Raw genomic sequence first — 10,180 nt, 5'->3', positions numbered from 1 at the left:
AATAGTGTTAGATGCAAACTAATAAACAAGAGAGGAACGTGCTCCCTGTGTTAAGATGGGTGCACCTAGTCGGACTCAAGAAATTAGAAAAGTAAAGAGGAAGTAAAGGAGAATTCTTATTGAAGGTGTATAATAGTTAATAGACAAACATTAACGCCTCTATTTACAGGGTTACATATTAGGGCATCCTGATAATAAACGAGATTTACCCTAAAGAATCATAACATAATATAATTGTCTTATTAAAACCTTGTTAGGAAAAACTTAAAAGGAAAAAACCTAATCGAAGGGAGAAGAGTATAATTATGAGTAAACTTAGAAAAAGTTGGACATGCATATGTTACACCATTAAAACCTTGACAAGCAAAACTCAATGGGACAAAACATTCACGAAGGAAAAAAATACAATAGAATAGTCTAGTAAAATAACGTTTACTTTTAATATAAAACTCTATCCAACACGGTGATAGTGGTTGATCAGTGTATTATATATATATGGTATAAGGGTGATCAATTTTTATTTATTTTTCTGAATAAATTGATTTTCCTTTCTTCATTTATTTTTTCATTGAGAAAGAACAAAAAAATCATGTTAGAGCATTGCTTGGTCGAACTCACAAGTGTTGCTATCTTAAGCTTGTTGTCAAATTTAGTTGTCAAAAGTATATCTTGATTTATAGTCTACAATTAGTTAAGTATCGAATTAATGTAAAAATAAAGTTGAGTAACAGTGGGTCACGGCAGTCATCATTGCGTCCTACCGTTTGGAGGCGAAGATCAACCGAAGCTTTTGGAGAACTTCATCAACAAAAGGTAAGTGAAGACTGAACCACCTATTTATCAAGTTATATTCACTTTTATATCATTTAGACGATGTCGCATAATTAATTAGACTATTATGCATATACAAGAAATTCGAGTCAAGAACTAAGAGACTTATCGAAATATAATTACTAAGATTAATCAACATTTGTTCATACTTGATAATTTTCAGTTAAGGACAGTTTATTGTTTGGAATCAAAATCATGATTCAAATTTTTCATTCAAAAATAGTCTGGAACAATGATATGTGTCATTGATGTTATTCGGGAATGTTTCGAATCGATTTAGAGAGAAATACATAACTACTATAGATTCGGATACAAGATAGTGTTATCAGTCTTACAAACTGGGAAAACTATGATAATTCTGAACCCGTAATACATATACTCATACACGTAGCGGAGTAGCTGTATATCGACTTGCAGATTTGTGGTACGCATATTCTTATGCACACTATGTAAAAATATGTTCAACTGGTGACCAGATCGGTATGCATACTCGTATGCAAATTATTTAGGAATTGTGGTCACGGGACCGAGTTAGTATCCAAACTGGTACACGTACATAAATAATGTTGTTTTCCCGATCTCGGTTGTGTATCCAAACCAGTACGCAAACGAAAACAGTTCTATGGACTCCGGAACCGGCGATAGTTTCAAGATATCCATACCGGTACGAAAATCTAAATAGTTCTGTTAGCTCTAGAACTTGGTTTGTCTCGTTAGCTTACAAACCGGTACACGTATTGTGACTGAACCTACTCACGAACGACAATGGCATTTGTACCTTATACACATACTAACCATGTCGATTATTTTCAAGTGTGATTCAATTATTTCTACGAGATAATTAGCATTTGATTAATTCTGTAAAAAAAAAAAATTGTGACTCAAGGTTAATGTCATAAGTGTTTATAAAAATGAATGTTAAGCTTTTAAGTTCAAATCGGCTAGTTTCGGCTAACCACCTTGAACACAGTCTTTATACTTCACCTAACCAGAGTGTATATCTTGTTTTGGTAAATCATATTCAAAGATTCATCTAACGGTGGATATTGATTGCTTGGTTCCAAACCTATCTTGGCTTAAACCTAAAACAATATATGCTTTGAATGTATATAAAAGAGGAACTTCAAGCAACTGGGATCTTTGAATCCCGACACTACTTTTTGGTGTGTCCTAGTTGTAACTAGACTTGTCCTCTTCCTAACCCCTTTTAAGGTTTAGCGACTAGAAAGACTTCATAGGGATCCGTGAAGCTAGGTCAAGTTATCTTTTCTTGATAACTCGAGTATCCTGATCTTGATCAATTGTTGAGCTTATCACTCGATCAAGATAGATAAAAATCATCAAATTCCTCTTAGTCTCAAACTTTGTTGATTCCACAAGTTTTATACTTATGAGGTGAATAATAATCTAGGATGCACTTCGGGTTGTATAAGTTCGGATTTAGAGGTTAGATAGACTTTGTCTATTGCTATTGATTTTCATCACCTTTGATCAAACTATTTGATAGCAAAAGAAAATCATATATAGACTTGATTTGTGGGAGGCAGATTTGGTTTAAAGTCTTCAATTGAGTTGAATAAACTTTTAGTTGGTATGATGTCAGCTAAGGGAATCAATTGCGCGGAGTCATGCTGGGATTTAAGAGGCGTAAGGAGCGCGACTGTACCTTAATCGGTGGGATACCTTTTAGGGCACAACTATATTCCAGCCGAAGTAAATTGGTAGTAGGATAGTGTATGTAGCGTCTTAATACAATTTGGTGTTCAATCCGGACTAGGTCTCGGGGTTTATCTGCATTTGCAGTTTCCTCGTTAAAAAAAACTCTGGTGTCTGTGTTATTTATTTTTCCGCATTATATTGTTCATCTTTATAGTTGAAATATCACATATTGTACGTTAATTGATCATAGTAGATACATCCAAACCAGTTTGTTCGATAAAACTTGATTGATTCTTAGACATTGGTCTTTGGTACCGTTCCAGTAATGTGTTTGTGATTAGGTTTAAGGATTTGATTCTGTAAACGTTTTAATCACAAGTGTTAGAGCATAGCTCGGTTAAACCCACCAAGCGTTGGTATGTCAAGTTTGGTTGTCATATTTTAGTGAACCAAAACTCATTTAAAGAGTCGCTTGGTTATATACTAGAGTCAACTTTGTATCGGTTAGCTTGAAAGTGTTAGGATATGAGACTTACAAGTATTACGTGAATACTTGAAGAGTGTGAGGAAGTAAGGAGCTACAACGACGACATCATCCTTCCTCTTGAGGTTAGTAATACTTGACTTGAACTGTTTCATTCCCTACCGTATCTTTCAAGTCGTACATATTGAAAACGTAACTGCGAAGCTGTGAATGATTATACTCTAGTTAGACATAGTATTAAGGAATACAATACGAGGTTTATTGATTAACCATTAAACTTTGTATATAAGACATCGACATAATCATATGAATGCTATTGTGATTATGTATGGGTATGAGTGAAGATTTCGTCCTAGGAAACAATGTTTTTACATTCGTTTAAAGGAAGTAAATTCATGAACTTGTTTTGTGAATCGAAAGGGAAATCGCTAGGATTATTGGTATTTTTAATCATTGCAAATCTATTTGAATTACCAATATGTGTGTTTAGTATAACCGCTCATAAAACTGGTTTATGTATCTTGGTAAAAATGTTCACAAGGCAAAATTATAGAACAAAAATCACATAAAAGGCATATGATAACTTATCTTTGAAGCCTAGTGTAAGGAGAAGGAGTTATTTTTATTTTAGCATGTGTAACAAGGAGATACACAAGTATATAACTTGTGTAAATTCTAGTTACACGTGCATCTGTCTGGTGTGAGGAAAAGTTACACATGCATAAAGAATATGTAAGGAGAAGTTACACATGCAACTGAGTTGTGTAAGGAGAAGTTATACATGCGTATATCACAAAAACAGACCACAAATCATTTCAATTCAATCACTAAAACCAGAAATTACACATTCAATCAGTATGTGTAAGTAAAAGTTACACATCTAATCAGCATGTTTAATCAGAAATTACACATTTAATTAGCTTGTGTAACTAGAAGTTACACATCTAATTAGCATGTGTAAGTAGAAATTACACATCTATTTATCTTGTGTAACTAGAAGTTACACATCCACTTAGCTTGTGTAACTAGAAGGTAAGCAACAATTATCCTATCTATGTAACTACTTTTTGGCCTTGAGCCCTCCTATAAATAAGAAAGTCGCAGGCTTATCCACTGTATGATAATAAATATGAACCTGTTAGAGCATTGCTCGGTCGAACTCGCATGTGTTGCTATCTCAAGCATGTTTTTCAAGTTTAGTTGTCAAAACTATATGTCTTGATTTCTAGGTTACTTATAGCTAAGTCTCGGACTAGGACAGTTAAGTGTAGTTGAGCTCCAGACTCCACGGCGATCATCTTACGAAGATGAAGAACTACTCAAGGAACCGGTGGAACTTCATCCGACTAAAAGGTATGTGGATAATTGAACTTATCCGTCACTCAAAAGTCTACCTCTCTATCTCCTACTCTTGAGACAAAGTCGTATAAGTATGATAGTTTTCATACATACACATTTGTTATTTCGAGCCAAGTTTACTCGCCTAGATTTTTCTCGAAATATGTGTTGGTAAGCTTTTGCTTTAACCATTGTTCATCTTTAACCCGTGACGAAAGTCATGATGACGTTTCAATCTTGAAAATAGCTTTGATGACGATAGTTGTGAATAACGATTGTTATAACTTTATAGAAGAATGTTTCAACGATTGAAATGTCGAGTTGAGATTATGTAACCAACTATGGATATAAGCATATATAGTGTGTTCGCACATTAGTGTATAAATCCATGTGTCGGAAACCAACTGTGTGCATATGTGTGCAAACGGTATTGGTGAAGGAGACAGGTTGGGTAAGCGTACCAGCGGAAGTTTTTCAACCGAAAATTTCTGCTTTGCAAACTATTAAACCAGTCACCTTAGGTACGCATACCCGTACGCGTACCCACGAAAGTTTTCGAACCTAAAATTTTTGTTGAGTTTCTAAACTCAAATCCGGTAGCTATGGTACACGTACCCGTACGAGTACCCAAGATATTTCTCAAATCGGAAGTTCATGAACTTAAACAACAAATCAATAAGGAATGCAATCTTTGCAAACCGTGGCTATATTGTTCATGAATTGATTCAAGTGAATCAATCCGGTTTTGTTTCAATTGTGTCTATTCATAAAGACCTAAGCAATTGAACGACTCTTCAACTAGTTCTTTTGAAGTTATTTGAACTAGTTGTGAAGAAGATGAATACGGTTAATATGAAAGTGCTCATATGGATAACCATTGGTTAACTATTTGTGAACCAACTAAGTGTACACATTTAGGTACGGTTACTCAAAGCTAAATGAAATACATTTCATTTGTGTGTGACAAGATAAGTTTCGATATAATGGTTGAAAGATATTAGCTTGGTTAAATCAGGTTTTTCATCTAACGGTGAATATTGAATGCTTTGTTACCAAGGTAACTTAGAATGCAAACCCTGATTTGAAAACTATATAATGGAGACATCTAGCAACTGGAAAAACTAATCCCCACACCTCCTGTGTGATACTAGTTGGTTTTTCTAGAGTTGGTTCTCCTTTAACCTTAGGTTTCTTCTTGAGACTCTGTAGGTTAACGACTGAAATACTTCATTGGGATTGTGAAGCCAGACGAAACTACTTCTTTTGCAGTTGAACGATATGATCTTGCCACTTTCTATCGTATGAGTTCAATTTTAAGATTGGCTTGAGATTATATCTCCTATAGGGCAAGATAAAAAAGAAATCACAAACATCTTCGTCTCATCGTTTGTGATTCCGCAATATCTAGTTTCGCTAACATACGATTTAGATTATTGTGAGGTGATTGATAATTCTAGGCTGTTCTTCGGGAATATAAGTCTGGGTTATCAATTGGTTCCTGTTCACCTTGATTTTATCAAAAGACGGAACAAAACTCTTAGGTTTATCTGTGGGAGACAGATTTATCTATTATCGTAGACTTTTCCGTGTGATACAAATTTGTTTATTAAAGTCTTCGACTTTGGGTCATAGCAACTCTTGGTTGTGGGTGAGATCAACTAAGGGAATCAAGTGCGTAGTATCCTGCTGGGATCAGAGACGTAAGGAGCGCAACTGTACCTTGAATCAGTGTGAGATTGATTGCGGTTCAACTACGGTCCAGACCGAAATTAGTTTGTAGTAGGCTAGTATCTGTAGCGGCTTAATACAGTGTGGATTTCAATCTGGACTAGGTCCCGGGGTTTTTCCGCATTTGCGGTTTCCTCGTTAACAAAATTTATGGTATCCGTGTTATTTCTATTCCGCATTATATTTTATTATATAATTGAAATATCACAGGTTGTGCGTTAGGATCGATCAATTAGAATATCCAACCTTTGGTTGTTGATCTTAATTGATTGACACTTGGATATTGGTCGTTGGTACCATCCAAGTTATCTCTCTAGTATTTGATAAAGACTCGCATATTTCTATTTGATTGAGTATAGATCAAATCGAGAGATCGAGATAATAACTCCTTGATATACTTTTTATTAAGATTGAGTCTGACTGTCTAGTTGATTCTCTTAAAAGTATATTAGAGTTTGTCCATACAAATTGCTAACCGAAATATTGGGTGAGGTTGTTAGACCCCCGTATTTTCAATTGGTATCACAACATGCAAACACCTTAAACCTTATAAGTTTGTGTTTGTCCGATCCTCAAAAGTCTATCCCTATGGGAAATCTTTTTGGGAGACTTTCTCATGGCATCTGTAACGCACACCAGAGTCCTTTAAAGACTGTTCAGAGATTATTATTTTCTAGACCTATGGTCACTCATAATAATCATATTCCATCTAAAATTCTAGATGGTAAAAAACAGTCGAAAGAAAAAAATAAATGTTCTTCTAAGAAAAGATGGTTAAAAAAACGTAGTCAACGCTCAAAGGAATGGAAACTCACTAGATTTACTCTTAATATTTTTGAAGAATATTTTCAGAATGGATCAATTGACAAAGATCTATATAGAGCGTTTGAAAGTGTTATTAAACTCTTAGAAAAAACTCCATTCGATTGAGGAAAAGAATTGTTCTGAAAAAAAATTTGTACCCATCAAATCATGTGAACATGATGTACGAACTTGCTCCTCTATCAACTCATGAGAAGTTGATAACAAGACTTCCAGTGAGTTAAATGTAGACTTTAGGTGTCAGAAAAAGTCACTCCTTAAGAAAAGGATTCGAAATAATTATAACAACCCCGAGTATCATCATTACTATATATCTGGTACATGGCATAAATATCAACCCGGAGAAATACATGAGAATTTCTCTGCACATCCTGCCACTTGATTAAAAGATGGCTCTCCCCATGTGTATATAACTTGAAATTGGGAAAGTAATGTGTTGATATGATGTGTATCCAGGGTAATCTATAATCTGTTTCAGTAAAAGTTTTGTAGTAATCATCTACTACTCCTTTTATTCTTAAACCATTTGTTTCCAGTATGTCATTCTGGAAGTTTGAATGATGTGAATCTTGTTTAAAGTGAAGAATGCAGAGCAGTTGGATGACAACCTAAAGTTGATTATTGAAGGATATAAAGAATTCATCAACAAACTGTGTACTGCGCTTTGACAACACTTTTCAGGTAATGTGTAGTCTTTCTTCACTTATAGCCTTTTTGCTTAGGGTTCTCTGGATTTTTTTTCTTCAATAAGTTCACATATGTTTTTGGGTCGCAAACCAATCTTGTAAACCCTAATCCCTTCCGAAATCGTTTCTATACACTTCCTATTGAGCTAAGATATCTCACTCTAGGCCTCATATTATCAATGAATTCTTCTTCTTGCTCTTGAGATTTACCTGAAGACTTCATTGATAATGCGGTGTATTTCGAGTTCGATAAAAAGAAAGGAACCTTTGTTGAAGTTGAAGGATCTTTTCCTCAATCTACTGATTCTTACTCAGATATTGGGGACAATATTCCAGCTATTGTGGTTCTTGACGTTCAGCAACTTGTTGATGCAAAGAAGTGTCTATATATGGTAAGATCTGAGTTGAAAAAGGTTAATCCTAAACTTGTTCTCATGAAAAATCATGAAAAAGATCTCCCAACAAGGATATCCTTTTTAAAGATGCAGAGGATGTTGTTGATCACAAGCTCAAGGATCTCAAGACTCATGAGGATCCCAAATTGGCTAATTGATGATAGTTCGTGGTCAGTTGATTCAGTATCTTCGCTTTGTTTTGCTTTTTAGCCTATTGATTTTCTTATATGTCTAGTAAAACTTCTTATTTCTTATTTTTGAAGAATAACTAGTGTTTGGATTAGCCATTATTGTGATTACACATAGCTATGTCCAACGTTTTCATCTTGCAATGTTTTTACATTTATTTATTTAAATTCTAAAGTGATTTGGAAGATGATTGTTTGCAGTACTAATCTTTATGGTTTTATATATTGCAATATGTTATGGGATATATGTGTTTGCGTCCGTGAACTATTACTGTCCCATACGATATCAAAAGTTATCTCTTTTATATGTCGATATGCGAGTATTGATAAAAGATCGATGAACTTTTGACAAACAAAAGTTAAGCCTATTATGTCAATTCTTTGATGGAAGATAGGTTAAAATCTTTTGTTTACAAAGATTATGTCTATTATATGTCGTATGAAAATAGTGATGAAGATAGAATGAATCTTTGTATATTCAGCAGTATTGATCCTCCCTGATCCATTTTTTATGTATATACTGTGCGGCTCCATAAGTTTTCTTGTGTGAGCATTTCCAACTAAACAAATCATGAATTCGTTTGTGATTAATTTGGTTGTGTATTCCGATTAAATTAATCATGGGTTCTCTTGTGGTTAGTTTGATTGAGAATTTTGGATACAAAATCATTTCCTTATGGTTTTTGGTGTCCAAAGAAATCCTTGTCTTCTTGTAAAAGTAAGGTCGCTCTTGTTGGTCTTTCGGGAATGACATCAAATGGGGGAGAGTTCTTTTGAACTTGCGCTTAATTTCCATATCTTTGTGGGGAGTGCGGTTGTGGAATATTTTAGGAGTTATCTTGTTTCTTTATAAACTCCTTGATGAATGCATTTAGCTTCGGCTATATGATTGCATCTAAACAAATTTGATATGTACTTTTCTTTGGTCTTGAAGCATCTCCGTGGAAATTGCATTAGGATCCCGTTTTCGTACCTTTGCCAATTTTATTGACAAAAAGGGGGAGAATTAATATGTAGTTCACACTACAAATACATAAGGTTTACGTGTTTTACGGATCATTATGTAAGGGGGGAGTGGTTTTCATGTTGAGATGAAAGTATTGACTAAGGAGGAAGCGATGCATATCACCATAGTATTATTTTCAAAGTTGTGATCTAAGAACTTTGATACTGTGTAATAATATTATGACAATGTATAACAATGATCGAGAGCTTTTGTTTTCTCATTGTTATGGCTATGGATCTTCAACAACTATGATGCTGAATTAAAAATCTAAGGAATCATGGGAGTACTTGGAAAAGACGAAGTTTTCGAGTAATGTTGAAGCACCAAGGAGATCAAGCATGTGGACGAGAAGCTACAAAGTTTTACTTATTTTGTAATCTATATGTATTGATAGTTTTGCCACTAAAATTGACAAAGAGGAAGATTGTTAGAGCATTTCTCGATCGAACTCACATGCGTTGCTATCTCAAGCATGTTTGTCAAGTTTAGTTGTCAAAAATATATGTCTTAATTTCTAGACTACTTATAGCTAAGTCTTGGACTAGGAAAATTAAGTGTAGTTGAGCTCCAGACTCCACGGCGATCATCTTACGAAGACGAAGAAATACTCAAGGAACCGGTGGAACTTCATCCGACTAAAAGGTATGTGGACACTTGAACTTATCTATCAACCAAACGTCTACCTCTCTATCTCCTACTCTTGAGACAAAGTCGTCTAAGTATGATAGTTTTCATACATACATATTTGATATTCCGAGCCGAGTTTACTCGCCTATCTTTTTCTCGAAATATGTATTGGTAAGCTTTTGATTTAACCATTGTTCATCTTTATCTCGTGACGAAAGTCATGATGACGTTTCAATCTTAAAAATAGCTTTGATGATGATAATTGTGAATAACGACTGTTATAACATTATAGAAGAATGTTTCAATGATTGATATGGAGAGTTGAGATTACGTAACCAACTATGGATATAAGAATATATAATGTATTTGCACATTAGTGTATAAATCCATGTGCCGGAAACCAAGTGTGTACATAT

The sequence above is a fragment of the Papaver somniferum genome, chromosome 8, assembly GCF_003573695.1.
Source record: "Papaver somniferum cultivar HN1 chromosome 8, ASM357369v1, whole genome shotgun sequence".
Classification (NCBI taxonomy): Eukaryota; Viridiplantae; Streptophyta; class Magnoliopsida; order Ranunculales; family Papaveraceae; genus Papaver; species Papaver somniferum.
This window is presented reverse-complemented; position numbering follows the sequence as displayed.